At 28.1% G+C, this 18269-nt stretch overlaps 1 long non-coding RNA gene across 2 annotated transcripts; it reads right to left on the bottom strand.

Annotated features, from left to right (window-relative positions):
- Nucleotides 1–8029: 8029 nt before the first annotated feature.
- Nucleotides 8030–10539, bottom strand: LOC137807901 (uncharacterized). Of its 2 annotated transcripts, XR_016519179.1 has the most exons (3): nt 10264–10402; nt 9521–9767; nt 8112–8412 (listed from the first exon to the last, which is right to left on the bottom strand). It is a non-coding gene; the product is annotated as an uncharacterized LOC137807901 (long non-coding RNA). The 2 variants fall into 2 exon arrangements; XR_016519180.1 differs by lacking the exon at nt 9521–9767 and having other exon boundaries at nt 8030–8412; nt 10264–10539.
- Between the last annotated feature and the right edge of the window lie 7730 nt (nt 10540–18269).

Below are 18269 nucleotides of genomic sequence, written 5' to 3'. Positions count from 1 at the left end.
ATAAATATGCATATTAGAGAACGAAAGACCAAATAATAAAAGTAAAAAATCAATAATTTTAATAAAGTAACCTTAACATGAAATATATAATGAATGTAAATTTCATTTTATGAATATTTTATTAAATTGAATTAAATTTAAAGTTTATTTTTTAAAATAATATTAAAATTTATTTAATTTATTAGATTATTTATATCAAACTACTTATAAATATAGTTTAATGTATAAGTTGACCAAGTCTCGATGGGAAAGAATATATTAAAAATCTTATTTTAATTAAAATAAAAATATTTTATAATATATAAATTAGTTTAAATTTTAATTTTATAATATTAAATTAATTTTAAAGTTTTTTTTTAAGATAAAGTGTAAAGAAGTTAATATCTAGGCAAAAGGTTAAGATTTTTTGACGTGGTTGTGGAAGTTGGTTAAGTGGTGCAGTGGTTTTGTTGTATGAGTGAGAGAGAAGAGAGGGCCTTGACCTCTGGCAGATTTAGGGTCCACGAAATGAGCCCTCTGTATGCCGGGACCGATTTCATTATGGGCATGGATCAGTAGTGGAACTTCGCTCATGCTCACTATTTCAATTTCTTTGTGCCTCATCTTTCCTGCATTCAAGACCTGTCACTGTAACAATGGTCCACTATTCAGACTTTTTAAAAACTTTATTTATATATCTATATTTCTTTTTTCCTTCCTTATTCTCCAAGATATCATGAGAGATTTAAATTTCACTTATATTCATAATATATAACTGACAATGAATCTAATAACAATTATTGTAATAATGTTTGGAAAGAGTATATTTATTTTAAGTCGTTTATTCAAGTAAAATATAATAATTATAAAATAAAATTATATTTTCAAATATTTAAAGTAATTTTATATTGTACTCATTTAGATTTTAGCAATTAAAACTATTGGTATATAATTTTTAGTAATAATAAAGATAACTTATTTCAATCACTTTTTATTGAGTAATGTTTTTCCTTCTAAAATTTGTTCTTGATTTGGAGATTTTTTAGACTAGGTTATTATTTTTAAAGAGAAATCTTTCTAATAATGTAATGACTTATCAGTATCATACTAGCAACTTGATCATATTCTTCTCTAAGACATAGTGTTAGATATATTTTGGTTATAAAGGAGGTTACACAATTTTTGAATCTTGAGTGCCTAGGACAAAACAAATCAAATGTGTAATCAAACTCATGTCTAACTCGTAAACATAACACTACAAGAAAATCATGAAATAGAAACCAATTTTTAGAGACTAAAATAATTAGTTGTAATAGTAACTAAATTAGAGATCATTTAAGAAAAAAAAATGGTTTCTAAATTAATTTATATTATTGTTAAATAGTTTCTAAATTGGTATCTAATTAACAACCAAGGTTTTTGCTACCAAATTTAGAAACTAAATAATTGGTAGTTAAAACCTTGGTTGCTAATTATACCAATTTAGAAACTATTTAACAATAATAGAAACTAATTTAGAAACCATTTGTTTTTTATTTTTTAAAATGATCTCTAATTTAATTACTATTGTAATTAATTATTTTGATATCTAAAAATTGGTTGTTATTTCATGATTTTCTTGTAGTGTAACGTAATCTCCAAATGTTTCAAAATAATTATAGTGTTATTTTGACTTTGCTATTTGTTTAAACCTTTTGAGATTATTCGTCCATAGTAGGTTAAAATGACTCATTATGTGTCTTCTTTTGTGAGGAATTTCGAGTCAACATTATATTTTGAAGAATGAGTAAATTTGGAAGAGTTTTAATGTTGATTTATTGTGAGATGTCATATTTCTTAGATGGGATAACGAAGAGTCTTGTCTGAAATATTTATTATTAATAAGGGTGTTGGAGAACCTTTGCTTATATAAATAAAGTCACACCGTGATTAATAAGATACATTTCAAATATAGTTCTCTTACTTTTTTTTCTTATCATACTTTTTTTTATCATCAATTTGACATTTAGATCAATTGTTTAATGGTGTGACAAGTGAAGTCAGGATCGATACTGAGAATATCTATAGGTTTCAGGCAAAGACATTTTTATTTTTCACAAGGGTCTCAACAAGTTGTTTTTTATATTAAGTGTTAGATTTGTTCAAATTTTAACTATTTTATATTTTCCAAGATTTATGTTCTTTGAGTATTCTACTGGGTTAATGTCCATTCCACATTATCTTTTTGAGGACCCAAATCTAAGAAATTTATGTGTACATATGGCTTTATGACCGTGTGGATTTTTTTGTCGGAGTATAAGTTATACTTGTTACCATTTTGATCTATATCTTGTCCTACACTGATTATTGTGACCAATTACTCGCCTTGGATAAAATAATTTACCCTTATGTTGATAATGAAGACTAAAACTCAAAAATTGTTCAAACTTTGTCACCCCAAAAGTATGTCATATGTTGTTTGTTGTTCACCTTTTTCAAACAAGCATATTCTTCGGATAGATCCCTTATGATTCCAATCAAATCTCATAATTGCGACTATAGCATGTCCTTGGATATTTTCAATCCTACTAAAGTGTCCTAGTATAGGATGTCAATGAAGTTGTTTCAATTAGTGAAAATTCTTTTTCCTTTGTATCCCATAACGACTCTCTTTTCCTTTGTATCCCATAATGAGTGAGAATATAACCACTAAGTTCTCTTTGTGATCATAGCTTCAAAGTGTTGTTCTCTTTGTGATCATACCTTCAAAGTATTGATCTGAAAAGGTGATTATGAATGTACTTATGGATTATTGTATACCTGCTACTATCCAAGGTTACTTTTAAGATATTTAAATACGAATTTTTCAAAAAAATATTATATAAAGAAATTGATCTTAAAGTATAACCTAATAAAATTGAATCATAAAATATTAGTACAAATACAGTTATTTAAAAAAAATTAAACGCGCCACTAAGTATAAAGTTAAATAAAATTAATCTCATAAGTCTAAATAAAAACATAAATTTATAAAAAAATTCTTCAATTGTTAAGGTTTTCTTCTCTAATAACTTTACTTTGGTCAATTATTCTAAAAAATATGCAAATAAAAATAACTAACAATGGTACAAATTATTTTGTCATCTCTATATGGACAATTAAGGCTTTCAATTTGATGAATCTTCTATCTATATTTATTTTGTCTTTTTTCATGTATACTTTGCCAATGAACCAACTTTGATCACTTGCTCAATTTGTTTTATTTGCGAGTAATACTTTCAAACTGGTGTCCACATGTGTTATGGAATTTGCACCACCTACTAGTTTGGTCCCGTTTACTTTTTATTTGGGGTCGATTGATGTGAGTATTGTGTTATTGACATCCCTTGTAATCTCCTTCTTAATTGTAGTAGGATGAAACTAATATAATATATATATATATATATATATATATATATATAGAGAGAGAGAGAGAGAGAGAGAGAGAGAGAGAGAGATATAGATGAATGATATAATTAAATATTACATCGTTAATATTTTTATTTTACATCACTATTATTCAAGTAAATTTTTACTAAAATTAAATAACAAGATGATCAAATAATTTAGAATTTAGGGTTTATAATTTTACACTAATATAAAGTCATATATATAAATATATATAATATGTATGTGATAAAAACTTTCAATTTAATATTTTTTGAAAAAAATTATGATTTAGTAAAAAATATTAAACAATGTAATTTGTTTGAATTTATAATTTTAGCACATTTACAGTAATTAATAAAATAGAAAGAAAAACTTTTATTTCGAGATACTAGAAAGCAAACCATAAACATGTTTGATATGGTCTATGATTGTGGTCCTTTTCAAGTTGCACATGCCTTCATTACGGGTATACGTTTCGGATTGGTAATCACACGTTGAGACCCAACATGGGAGGGTTAATTAATTGTAGTGGGTCTCAAACTTTATTTTTTGGGGTTGAAAAGGCATTTGAAAAATCCTTGAATATAGAAATCCCATACTAAATTATGTAAATTTTTTAAATGCGAAATCGGTGTTAAATTGTGATATAAATTAAATGTGAGTTGTCATGGGTTTATTAATTATATATATATATATATATAAGTTGACAAGTCTTGGAAAAATGTTCTACATATAAGGCAAAGTAATGATGGGCAAGAAACACATAAAAGTGGAAGAATGTGAAAAGGGAAAGAAGAAATTGGTGACACAGTACGCAATCATGGCTCCATTGAGTGGCATGTCCTCACTGTCCTTTCAACTATACCTACTAAGGGTGCTTTATTAGTGTAATGAGTATAAATCTCACGTGCCATATTCACACATGGCATCACCACAACCATTATCTTCAAACAGAGGAAATGAGAATGCAAATAAAGTGAAGTTGAGTTCATAAGACTGAATTTATGATTAATTTACTGAACTTGTGTTTCAGAAACATCAAAAATATCATTGGAATATTCCTTCTTCCACAACTACCTTCTCTTTTGAATATGATATACAGTTCTCTTTCTTTTTGAGTGGAAGGTGCATTAGTTAGACTTTGCATCATGAGATTCTGTAGCCACTTATTGGGAAGACATTCAAAAGAGAATTCGAAATTGCTAATGTTTCATTGAGCACTACGTGGGTTTTTTTATTCCAACAACACCAAATGTCTAAATCTTTATATAGGTAATCAATTGTACCAACAAACTACAAACTTTGTCAGCATTTAAAGCATAAACTCCAAGTCATTAGGGAAACACAAACTATTCATAATAGACGTACATATAAGCATTAGCTAGCCCGCATTATATATATACTTTTCATGTTAAGTGAAAATGCTTGCTAATGGGAGAAAAAACTATTATAAATTTGCTAGTCAATATTAAATATCAATCTAAAAATTGTAGATATCATTAATTTTTTTAATTTATAAAATATTATTTAATTTAATAATTAATTATTTTTTGTCTTTAAAACTAATTTCTATTTTATAATTTTTTTAATAATTATTATAAAAAAAGAATGGAGATAAACAAAAATGAAAAATGAAGACAAAGAATATAACATGAATGTTTCTTGTATTTTACTGAAATCAAAACAATATGAAAATATAGAAGCAATGGACTCATTTTAGATTTAGCTAAAGAGAGATTATGTAAAACAAAGAGTCAATAAAAGTTAGAAGTATTGTATCCACATCATTTGATAGTGATAGTTAAAATTATTAATAGTTGAAATTTAAGTTATATAATTATTATGTAATTTCTTATTGAAATGTTAAGTGTTGTCGGACAAACTTTGTAAGGAGTAAAGTCTCTTTTGAGTTAGTGGATTCCTTGAGGATGAAATGTGATTTTAATGTTCAAATATAATGCAAGTTCACTTCCATAAGACTTTCCGACATTCAAGTTAGTAAAAAAAAACTTTAATACGAGTTGTCAAACTTGTCAAGTTGACCCATTTTTCCATCCCTAACCATTAGTTTGTTAGTAACAAACTTTGTTGTGATTTTTTTGAAAATTATTTCGAATGAATCTATCGAGTTTCATAGTAACTTATAATACCACTGTAAAATTGATCCCTTTAGCATGCACGAGAAAATTCTACGATGAATGACAATGTCATCGGAAAAAAATATTAGCATGAGTCATATAGCGCAACAGCCCGTTGTATCTCTCAATGTTCATGCACTTCTACTTGGGGAAAAATTTGATGACTATGATCTTAGAAGTGAGAGGAATATATTTATCAATGTTTTTTTTTTTCATGTAAGGGTATTTTGTTGAGATATCATTACATGGAAACTCATGTTTGTTTGGATTCCTCTTTTTGGATAAGCACTTTGTGAATTATTTTTGGGTGTTGGCTTCTTTTCAAATGTGTGATTCAATGACATTCTTGAAATGTCAAGGATAATGGGTTCACTGATTATCTTTGGTGTTTCTTTATTGTTGATCACTAACCAAAATGCTTATCTAGTCATTAGAACTTGAAATTCGTTGTGTTGTTAATTGTATAACATCTAAAGCTCGTTATGTTATTGTTGAAGTTTGATTTGATGTTGTTGACGAACGAACTCAAGATCTTTGGCAAGTTGAACTTGAATGATTTTTTTTTTCGTTTTGTTGTTGAATCACTATGATTTTATTTTGCATTATTTTGTTGTTCTTTTGAAATAAGATTTTTATATGTCGTGAGGTTATTTATGAATGAAGAAATATTCATATCACAATTTGAAGAAGTGAAGATAATATTTTATATTCCAATAATAATCATAAATATGTGTGGTTTGAAAAGGATTTACCTAAATTATAAACACCAAATATTCTTCCTTAAATTTGAAACTTTGTTGGACGGATCGTGGAAGGAGCAAAGTCTCCTTATTGAACTAATAGACTCTTTGAAAGGGATCTTTGATTGTAATGTTTAAATATAAAATGAAAGTATACTATGAAAAAAATTCTAATAGTGACTAATAGTGAAAGTTTATAAGAACTTTTGAAGAAGAGTAATATAATAAAGTGTAGAAAAATAGTTAAATGCATGCCCTTTTTACAACAATGTATATTTATACACTTTGAAACATATGTAAATAAAGCTCAATAATAAAATAAAATATTCAATTCCCGCCACTAGACTAATAAATACTTAATTTTAGTTTTAAATATAATATTCAACTAATCAAATAATTGAATACTATACTACTGAATAATGTAATATATACTGAGTATTTTAAAGGTGGATAAGTAAAAAAAAAAAAAAAACTATAAAAAGATGTAAGATAAGGACAATAATGTTTTATTAGTATGTATAGTACTAGAGTTATATATTTGTGCAATCTTATCATTTTTATTGGACAAAATACATATGAAATAATAATAATAAAACAAAACAATACATTTTTTTCTTTCATTTATTCCATTATTTCCATTTATTTTCCTCTTGTATTTTTCTTTTCTTTTTAAATTTGATTTAATCAAAAGAGACCATTGCATATTTATGTGTCCAACTAATGAATTTTGAACTATTTAATTCGATGTATTAAAACTCTGTCACATGGATTAATTAATTTACTTATGTTTAAAAATAATGGGTTAGTTTAATCTAAACGTGAATGAATTAAATAATTAAGAAATAAATTAGTTTAATTGCGCCGTTATGTTAACTGGCGATGCGTATCTATAACTGTCCACTCTTATTGATTCCTGAAATAGGCAATTAATTCATTGAATCTAAAACTCAATTCCCCTTGTCTTTGGGGTACTATTGACAACAACGACCATGTTTAGTATATGAAGATGAAGATTGAAGTCGTAATTTTATTTGAAATGTATATAAGGCATTGTCGGTGAGCCCCTCTAGGTAACAAACAGGTAAATTAGGTAAGTGGGTAGAGAGCATAAAATGACTTAAAACTTACAACTGCCTAATTTATATTTGGGTCCCTCTGATATAAATGCATCAAAATGACGTGTTACACTCAGTTTCTCACAAGTGTGATCATGATCCCTACTCTTTCTATGGTCAAAGAGGAAGGATAGAAAGTAGATTTTCAAAACAGGTGACAAAGGATCCTAACTTGGACACAAAAAAGTTTCGTCATTGATTGTTTATCTGTTGCCACTTCAAAATTTGATGAATGTCGTCTGCACCAGTCCAACCTTTTCTGGAAGGAACAAAGGTTCAGCTTATGTCCACTTAAACCATCCAAGGTTCATCGCTCCAATGTCAATTAATAATCCATAAATTGATAAAATTAAACTAAACTATATTACGTTCCAAATTAGAACATTTATAAAGAAGAACATAAGTTCTGAAACCAAAATGGGAAAATAATTATAAAAGAACTTTTCCTAAGTAAGCCTAAAGATAAATTGGATAATTATGAAAATGAGTACAGGACTTTGGGCCCTCCCACTCTACTATTGATGTTAGACGCAAAACCAACTTCCTTCACACCAATACCCCGCAACAAAAATAAAATTGAGACCACTTGCCATAAGCAGTCTAAGAAAGACTTAAAAATGCATTGCAAAGTTTATCATGCGCAAAACAATTGCCACAAACATCTATGCTTAAATACAAAGAAACATAAACTAAGTTATTGACATTGATACATTACATATCGGTATGCAAAATGAGGACACAAAGAGATGCATATATAATTCATAAAATGCAAACTAAAGAATTCAAATTTAAATGTACAGACCACCAAATTTTCTGACTGACCCTATTTGTTCTAAATAATAACTCAGCGTAACATCACAATAGTCCAAAAGTAAGGAATGATTGAATTACCATAATTTCATATGAATGCAGGTGATGGATGAGAAACAGTCCAACCAACGTGAATTGGGGGACCAATAAATGTTAGAATCACATGAACAGTCCCAAACTCTCTCCATATACTACACCATCATTCAATGCTGCAATTCAATGCTGCACACAACAGTTGGTATTTGTCAATCAAAACAACGAAATAAGAAAAAAACAAAAAAAAAGTAATCGAAAACAGGCTTACAGATCTTTTTGACTGGAAAAAAGATTTTGTTGACGTCAAAAAGTAAAATACATATAATTGACAGTCCATTATAGTAATATTTTTAATTAAAAAATAAATTACATATTAATTAAAATATTGATTTATTGGTTTGTGAATTAAGTGTTTTTTACTGTGTAAAGCGTTAAGATATCACCACTATTCTAACGCTGAAGTTCTTATGCAAGAGATAAAGGCACGTTGTGACCTTTGTAGTGATAATTAATATAAGTGACAGGCCACACCCCCTGAAGACCGGTACAAGTTGTGCAACTATTCCCCCAATCTCCCCCCTATAAATCTGTCACACGCCTATAAATGCATCCAAGACCATAACTAGGGGCTAATGAGTGGCATACAAATCTATGTATTTTGATCAGCGTAGAAGAAATACATGGTTGTCCTTTCTATTTGCGTTCCCACTTTGTGATATTGAAGTTTCATTTTTGGTGATGGAAACAATTAAAGAAAAAATTGTAGCCTGTGAATTGTATCAGCTCTCAATTTCAATTTCAACATTATCAACAAGTAATAAATTTGTCTTTTTCTAACAGACAGTGGAAAAACATAAAGAAATTCTTAAGTGTCATTTGATTATGTGGGTTAAGATTGTTTCTTACAATAAATATTTTTGTTGTTACAGCTAAGGAGTCGCCATCCTGTTCTGTGGTGACAAAGGTAAGTTTAAAAACAATAATGCATCATGCTAAACATATTTGGACGAGCTTCTTCATAAAAAAAACCTTCTAGGAAAATAAAATAAAATTGACTTCTCAATAAATTAAAATTAATTTCTGTATAAGATAATTTATAGAACTTCTCTAATATAATTACTACCAAAAATTGTAAGAAATCAATTTCAGTTTTTTTGTCAGTTTTTTCTCTACTAGAAGTTATCAGGGAGAAATTCATCCAAACAACACCAATCAAACAGTACTTCAACTTTTCTCTTTTTTTTCATTTGTGGATTTTGTTTAATTGACATTAAAGAAAAGAGGGTAACTTAACTAATCAGTTCCACAAGGATCTTTGGAATTGGAGTGACTGAGTTTTTGTAAGTGAAACTGAGTTTCCATGAAGAGTTTCATTCTCTGCGTTCTAAATCCTTGGCAAACTATATTCTCTATTTCTCCAACTCCACCATTCGCCTGTGTTTTGCTTCTTCAACTCTCCCATAAATCTCCGCAAACCTCTCCAACGCTTCTGCAACCTCTCTGTAACCAATATAAGCAACCTCTCTATCCCTTCCTCTTTTCTAAATACAATATAAGCAAAAGGTGACTGATTTTAGACATGCTCACAGATACTCCATATTTTCTGTGATATTAAAAATGCAAAAGACCTCATGGGATAAAATAATTAATCAAAACCAAAATACACACAAAATTAACAAAGAAATCAGAAAGCATTTTGGTGGTCCTAGAACATGATGGATAATTTGTACAAACCTAACCCAACCAAGCACACACAGAAAATTAAAAACAATTTCATACAACAATGAACCCCAATCACCCTATAATCAAAGGCATAACTACGACAAACGATAAACTCGAACCAGTTTAAACGCACAACCCAACTTCTAATGATGAGCACAAAAACAGAGATCCAGACAGAAGTAGAAATGGATTACGGAAACGTAAAGGAAGGGTTAAGGTAAAATATATTATATCCATTACAAAAAAGGATACAAAACCCTAATAATTTGATTAATGGAAGCAATGAAAGAAAAAGAATTGAGTTGAGTTCCTAGCTGAACTTGAGGGCGTGTTGTTCGCCAGAGAGCTGGAGGGCTGGGATCGGCGGTTGTGATCGGCGATGACGTTGTGGCGCCTCCGATCTTCTCACTCCCCAAGGAAAGCATGAAACCCTCCTCCAAAGATTCATGTGTCAAGATACAAATATATGATTCATTGTGCTTTTTACTCCAATGGGTTCTTCAACTAAAAGAAAACAACATTTTCCTTTTCGCGATTCGTTCTTTTGGTTGTGATGAAAATTTAGGAGTAGCATCAAATGTGCAGGTCAATGAAGGAGTCCAAACAAGAACTATGGTTAAAGTGATACAAGAAGCATCTAGAATCCAAATACTACAAGAAGCATCTAGAACCCAAACACTACAAGAAGCATCTAGAACCCAAACACTACAAGAAGCATCTAGAAATCAAAAATCTTAAAAGAGGTGATCAAGAATAATCTAACACTTCTTAAATTAAATGTTTAATATTCTAAAAATATAAATCACAATGTTTTAGATTTAATGGAATGCTAGTAAGAAAACATGTTGTAATATTAAAATCTTTTATTGCATATAAGCGGGATGCAAATTAAACTTTGATTTGTTAAGTTGAATTAAACTTAAAATCTATTTTTTAATAAGAGATGCCATATAAATTTGTAGAATTTTTTGAAGTTACAATTCATAAATTAAAGTGGTTATATCATTAGTTACTCATTAATATCATTAATAACATGAGACCTACTTCATTAAATATTTATTAAATCTCTAATTAAGTGTGAGACTCACTAAGTTAAAATTTTCAAAAGAAGTTAAAATTGGCCAAATTTTACTGCTAGATTTATAAGTTTTAAATCATTTTCTCTAGTTAGATTTTTTGGTTTCAATTTAGGCAAATTTTTCTATAATTATATAATGCAATAAACGCACAACACTTGCTATATTTTTAAAAAATTTAAGCCAAAAGAGGATTTAGTATTAAGAGTTACACTAGATCATAATAATGCAATGTATTTATATTTTATTTTATTTGGTTTTGTAAAATGTGTATGTTTTGAGTAATTATATTTTTGCTTTAACTTTTTTTAGTAACTATCAGTCATTATTTTTTATTTAAAAACTATAAAACCTAAGTGGAAGTTATAAATTTTTTTAATTTATAGATTTGAACTAATAATAATAAGTAAAGTTATAATTTCTAAAATTTCAAGATTAATTAATAATAAAAAAGATATAATGTATATAAATATCATATACGGTGAGTTATGACAATTCAGTCAAATTTTAGAGTCATAACTGGATAAGTTTGTTAACTAAAAAATAATTATTCTAAAATTTATTATAATTTAAACTTAGTTGTTAGTATAAAATGTTTAACTATTGATAATATATAAAAATCAATAATTTTAATACAATATTTAATATTAATAATTTTAATACTATAGTTAATAGTATAATATAAAAACTTGAACTTTTCTTTTATATAAGTTTGGATTCATTGAGTTAAATACAGTTTAAAAAGTTCATTTAAAGAGTTTAAATTTAATATACATGAAGAGATAAAAAATATTAATAATAATCTTTAATTAATAGTTATTAAAGTTAATAAATTTATCAGTATTAATAATCCATGATTAGATAATAATATTACAAAACTTTACACTGTTAATTCATTGAAAGTAAAATTATAAAACATTTGGAGAGAATGGTTTTGCTTCAAAATATCTTGTTAATCATTTTTGTCTCGACTTGGTCAATTTTTGTTAATACCATATCAGAAAAATGGGTTATACGGCAAGTTAACCTAATTATCCGTCATGGCTGATCTATATCTTCAAGTATTTATTTATATAATCCAAAAATCCAAACAACGGGGTTCACAAAAACAAACTAAGCTTTCATCCAACACTAATCGGGCATAATGCAACAGGCCCACATTAAAAGAAATAAATAAAACAGTGTATATAGTAAAAAGGGAACTGTAAATACAAGAAGCCTTCTATTGCTTCTGTTTGACCCACTTCAGCCCAAATATCTTTCTTCTTAGTCTTTGATTGTTGGGCTCAGTATTGGGCCTGAAGTTTTTTCAAAACCAATAGAAAATTAATTCTTCCTGTACAATAATCCGAATTTATTTTTTATTAAAAAAATTATATTATAGATTATAGAATTTAAAAGGTATTTCTGAAAATACATTCCAAATTCAATAATCCAAAATATATTTCTTTAAAACAAATTAAATTGTAAAACTTAAAAGATATTTATAAATTCAAAAATACCTTTCAAATTCTACATCCCAAATACAATTTTTTTTTTTTGAAGAAATATGTTTTTTATTGGAAAATCTAGAAGGTATTTTTAATTTGAAAAACACATTCTAAATTCTAAATATGAAATATATTTCTTAAAAAAATCATTTTAAATTATACAATTTAAAGATTATTTTGGTGAATTCCAAAATATCTTTCAAATTATATAATTTCAAATAAATATTTTTTAAAGATTATATGATCTTTTCGACGAGAGTAGAAAAAAAAACTATAGCAATGCAGGAAAAATTTGCCCCATGTGACTTCTATGAATACAGGCCAGGCCTTTTTTTTGAAAAAGCTCAGAGATGAGGACAGAGTTTCTTATTGAGAAAATTATACAAGCCATTTTGTGAGGTGTGTATGGTTTGGACAATTTAAATCTTTATGATTAATATTCAGAGAGTAAAGTTTCTTGCATTTAAAACCACGGAGAGTTCAATTAGACCTAAATTGATGTAAACTTTGTGGTTGAAATTTTATAAATCATATTATAAAGTGATCAGTTTTAAAATATATTAATCATCAATAAAATCAGCAAATATTTCATAACAAGATTATAAAAAGAAAGAGAAAATTATTGGACACTGAATTTGATTTTTAGATATTGTAGGCATTATTCTTGGTTACTTTGTTCTACTCCAAATTGTTTTCTTCATAGAGTCTCCAAATTCCACTGTAAAACCCACTCGAGAAATAGCAAACACATGATACTGTCCCCGAAAATATTGTTTGCAATTCACATGCCTCCTTTACCCACCATTCAATCTTCTTATAGAACAACTCACGTAATCATGGGTTTTTAAGAACTATTTGTTATTCTTTAATTATTATTATTTTATTATTGTGTTGCTAACATGCCATTATCCTCAATCAACCACAATCAACAGTGTAATTTTCTCCTTGGATTGTGCAAACATGCTCTTTTTGTTTACACTCGGTGCAAGACGATAAAGACAAACAACCTTTTCTTCAAATCTTAGCATACAAGCGTCCCCAACAGTGGGAAACATCTCTCATACTAATACTAATACTAATAATAATAATAATAATAATAATACACATTGTAGCACTTAATTAACAATCTATTCTTGGTGTGCCCACCACATCCATATGTTCCGTGATTGGCTCGTGTGATGTGGGTCCATCTTCTCACACTCTCATTGGTGTATCACACGTGAGGCTACCACTAGTCAAAATGATGCATAACATGCACATTCTCTCCATTTTCAGTAATCTTATCTTTGATGTTCATATGGATGAAAAGAAAACACGAGCAGTTATGTATTATGATTGATGGGAGGGAACGTTTTAGGGTTTGTCGGCATTGTTAAATTTCAACTTTGTTGAAGGCATATCCATATTGAGGTATGTAAATTTGGCTATTATAGTAGCGGACAAGGTTGTGACAGTAGGACCATATGGTCGTTTAGAGGTACTATATTGTTTTTTCCGTCAAAGGTAACATACACGTCACTTGTATTTTCTCTACATTTATTCATCCTATTTCTGTTCCCACTGTTATCATTGAAAATAGCCAGCTAAGATTAACAATATATATTTTTGTATAAGAAAAATACCATCTTCTATGGCTAGATTATGGTCCAATTTACAAATCTTTAGTGTCCATAAAGTGGAGCTGTTGATGATTTGATACGAGTAATAATCAACACAATTAGGACTTTAATATGTTCATATATAGTTCTATAATCATAGAAGAAGACAAGACATCCCTATACGTGTGGTGGTGGATTTAATATTTCTTTCTATCTTTTCAGAAAGAGAAAGGCTATGATACCTCAAATGCAGAAACCTCAAATGTGAAAGGACTTGCACTTTCTATATAGATAAGTAGGTTATAGACTCTAGCAAATAAAGTTATGGACTAATTATATAACTTGCTAACAACCAATAATGGAAATAATCCTATCAACTTATTAATTTCACCCCTAGATAAACCAATCTCTTATTTTTGTGTTTTGATTTAAACTATTTGAATATGATATGTTAATAGAATTCTAATCATATATTATCTCAGGTTTTTAATTTATAAATGTTAGTTTTTTTTATAATGGTAGTCATATTACAAAATTAAACATACAGGCTATTGAGTAAGATTTATTCAATAACTATAATGTGTTTTTAAATTAAACGTGTCTGGGTTTTTTAGTTATGTTACAATTATATTTTAACAATAAGTTTAGCAGCATAAATTTGTGGTGTGCAATGGATAAGAAGAACTAATTGATCACATATAGTAGTAGTATGGAATGATTAACAATATTGGCATGTGTAATAATTTGATGAATGATGAAAGTAATTAGACTGCTCATTACATTTAATTAAAAGAGTGGAGAAGGATGACGCGAAACATAGTTCCATAACATTAAAAAGTGAGAAATAAGACAACATATTAAAGCGTTTAATTTGAATTGCGAATTTATGATACGTCATTATATCTGAAAAGAAAAAACACCTTTTTCAACTAACGAGTTACATTGTGTTAATCAGGTGCGTGAAATAAAATTTCACACTAACTACGTTGCGAAACTAGTCATAATTTTGTAGGTGGAATGTCTAATTAGCTTGAAGGTTAAGTCACACATGATAATTTTGGATCTCTTGGGAGTGTTAATTAAATATATTTGATTATTATTTAGTTTTTATGTGGGAAATATTCTATGGAAGGATCTGTTCAATCGTAATACAAGGACACGCGTGATTTCGATGTCAAATCTGTTTTTTTTTACTGTTTGACTTTTTCTCAACTAAATCAAGCATGTGTGTATTAAATACCTACCCTTCTTACTCTCTTATTACTCCAGTCTTCAGTTGATAAAATTGTAACTGTGACATAATTTTCTTGTAAGAAAGTCAATATATGATTTTTTATAATAATTTTTAATTAAAGTTATATTATTTTATGACGATTTCATGTTGATATATATGAGGGAGTTGATGGGTTTAGTGTGATGGAAGGATGTATGTGAGGTATGCATTATATATGTGTGGAATTGGAAGAGTAGAAATGGTTGTGATGATTGATGTGGAGTAATTAGAGATTGAGTAATGTGTAGGCGCATGGGATGAAGAAATGAAGATCACGTGTGAAACTAAGTGGATGTTGAAAGAGGTGTGGGAGGTGATAAGATGGTGTTGGGAAATTGGGAAACAGAATGGGACCCTTATGCACTTCGCATTCCCTCCTTCAAAGGCTCGTCGCTATCAATGCCTTACTTTTAGCCCGTCAAACCTCCAACACCACCCATCATTCTCTCACACATCAAAACCAGCTTTCTCCATCACCACTTCTTTCTAACTAGTGCTTCTAATGCTTTCTATTTCTTTCTCCTACATATGCCTATTTTTCTCCCTTTCTTTTTATCAAAATTGGATTATTTTTAAAAAATTAAGAATTTTAAAAGATTGTGTCAAGTGACAAAGTGCCACAATTTCTAACATTTATGTCAAAGATTACGTAGTTATGATAGGAATCTCAGACACTTGTCTTAAAATCTTAAATGAAGTATTACTGTCGGACACACTTATCAGATATCGATTCTCGTATGATGCATACTTATAAGACACGTATCGGTGAAATGTTTAATTCAAAAAATATTTGTTGGATTTTTGACAATTCTATTATGAGTTTAACACAATTTAAAAAAAAATATATATTAACTTTCTAAAAAATCAAATTTACTTTATAAATTTTTATTATGATTATAATAATAAGGACTAAATCATTTTGAACCAGCCATGAAAAACATCTTTCTGCTTAAAAAAAAACTGAAACATTTTTAGTACATATAAATCTTTATTATCAATTTATATAATTCATAATTATATAATATGTAGATTCGTGTCCTAGTGTCCTACATTTTAAAGATTATATGTATCTCCATATCCGTATTCGTGTCATATCGGTATCAGTGTTGGTTATGTGCTACCTAGGTTATGACACTTGACACAACTTCACATTTTATTCGTGATAAAATTATGCTAAATTAATTTAATTTCTCTCATATTTGTAAATTTTACAAAAGTAATCCTAAGAAAAAAAAATAGCAATAAGTTATTCCCCTATATCACCCACGCCATCATCACATCAACATATTAAGTAATGTTTATTTATAAATATTCACAAATACTGTAACATATTTGATATATTTTAATATCATATTATATTTTTCTAATATTTTTTTTTGTAATAATTTTATTATATCGAACGAAGTATCAACCTTCATTGTCTTAAACAGATCCATCATTAATTCAGTTTTTAAATATTCATTAGTTTACTAGAAGTCAAATACTAACTTTTTAACACGCTGAGATTTATTAAAAAAGAATAAGCATACCCTTACCCATAATAATATACACATATCTCTTGTTAAAATCTTTTATGTATTTAAAGAATAAAGTTCATGCCATATTAATCTTTTCATTTCTTCTATATCCTCCTCTGCAACCCTGTCTAAATTCAAATCCTCAATGCATGTTGTAGCTAGCAATTATAATTGGTTTTTCTAGTGGCACACGTGTGAGGATGCATATATATTCATACCTTCTTTCTTCATCAGTGCATGCAAGCACCACCTGGGGAAAAAAGGGACCATGAATTAAGTATACTGTAATTACTTTACTTAAAGATGGGGATATATATGCATATAATAAATCTTGGTCAAAACTAATAATCTTTGGTGTAGGGGTCAATTTTTATATAAGAAAATATGTGTAGGGGTCATTATAGAAAACGTTAATAAAAACAAATTGACGTGCATGAATTTTGCCACTTGATTTCTATGGTTTATTCATTAACAATTCATGTATTCAAAAAGAGAAAAATTCTTTCCCTTTTTCTGAAAAGTTGCACCATTTTTTCTACAAATCATTCATAGTGTTGGCGAACGATTGGATACCTTGGCGTATCCTAAACATTTTGGTCACTGCGACGATTAACTTTTTATATATAATTAATATGCAGGACCATGGTCAAAAAACTTGTTGAAGAAAAAAAAAGATGCATAAAGAAAGTTTTAACTACTACGTGCGTGCAAGTGTGTGAACAAATTTAATTTGCAACTAATACAATACGTATAAAACCGTTGTAATATATCTATATAACTAGTGATGTTTTTTAGTAGTATAATTAGTGATGTTAAATATACTAAATAAACAATAAGAATACCTTTATTTAACAAGTTGTGCACTCGAGTTAGAAAGCAAGAAAAAGAAAGGAAACGTACTTTTAAATAAAGACTTAATGTGGTTACTTGCTAAGTTTAGTAAAGATAAGAAGATATGTAATATAAAATGATTTTTTTATTACTATTATTACATTGAAAAGTAACAAATAGTATAACGTAGATGATCATTAGAAGGTGAATAGATGATATATATTTGGGAGATAATTTGAAGCAAAAGATGAGAGTATGAAAACACATTTTTATACCTTTTTTTTCTTTGTATTTCTTGACGTTAACGTATCGTAAGAAGTAGAATATATAATTAGGTCGTGCAGAAGAAGGTGACTTTTGGTGCAACAAGCTATATTTATGTCGCACCGCACACTGGATATATATATATATATATATATATATATATATATATATATATATATATATATATATATATATATATATATATATATATATATACCAACAGTATCTTGTGGTTGAAACTTGGAAATGATAGTTGTAACCCAAAATAAGGA

This window comes from Phaseolus vulgaris, chromosome 3 (assembly GCF_051622355.1).
Source record: "Phaseolus vulgaris cultivar YP4 chromosome 3, ASM5162235v1, whole genome shotgun sequence".
NCBI lineage: Eukaryota > Viridiplantae > Streptophyta > Magnoliopsida > Fabales > Fabaceae > Phaseolus > Phaseolus vulgaris.
Note: the sequence above shows the minus strand (reverse complement) of the source record. Positions and strands in the feature narration are given on the sequence as shown.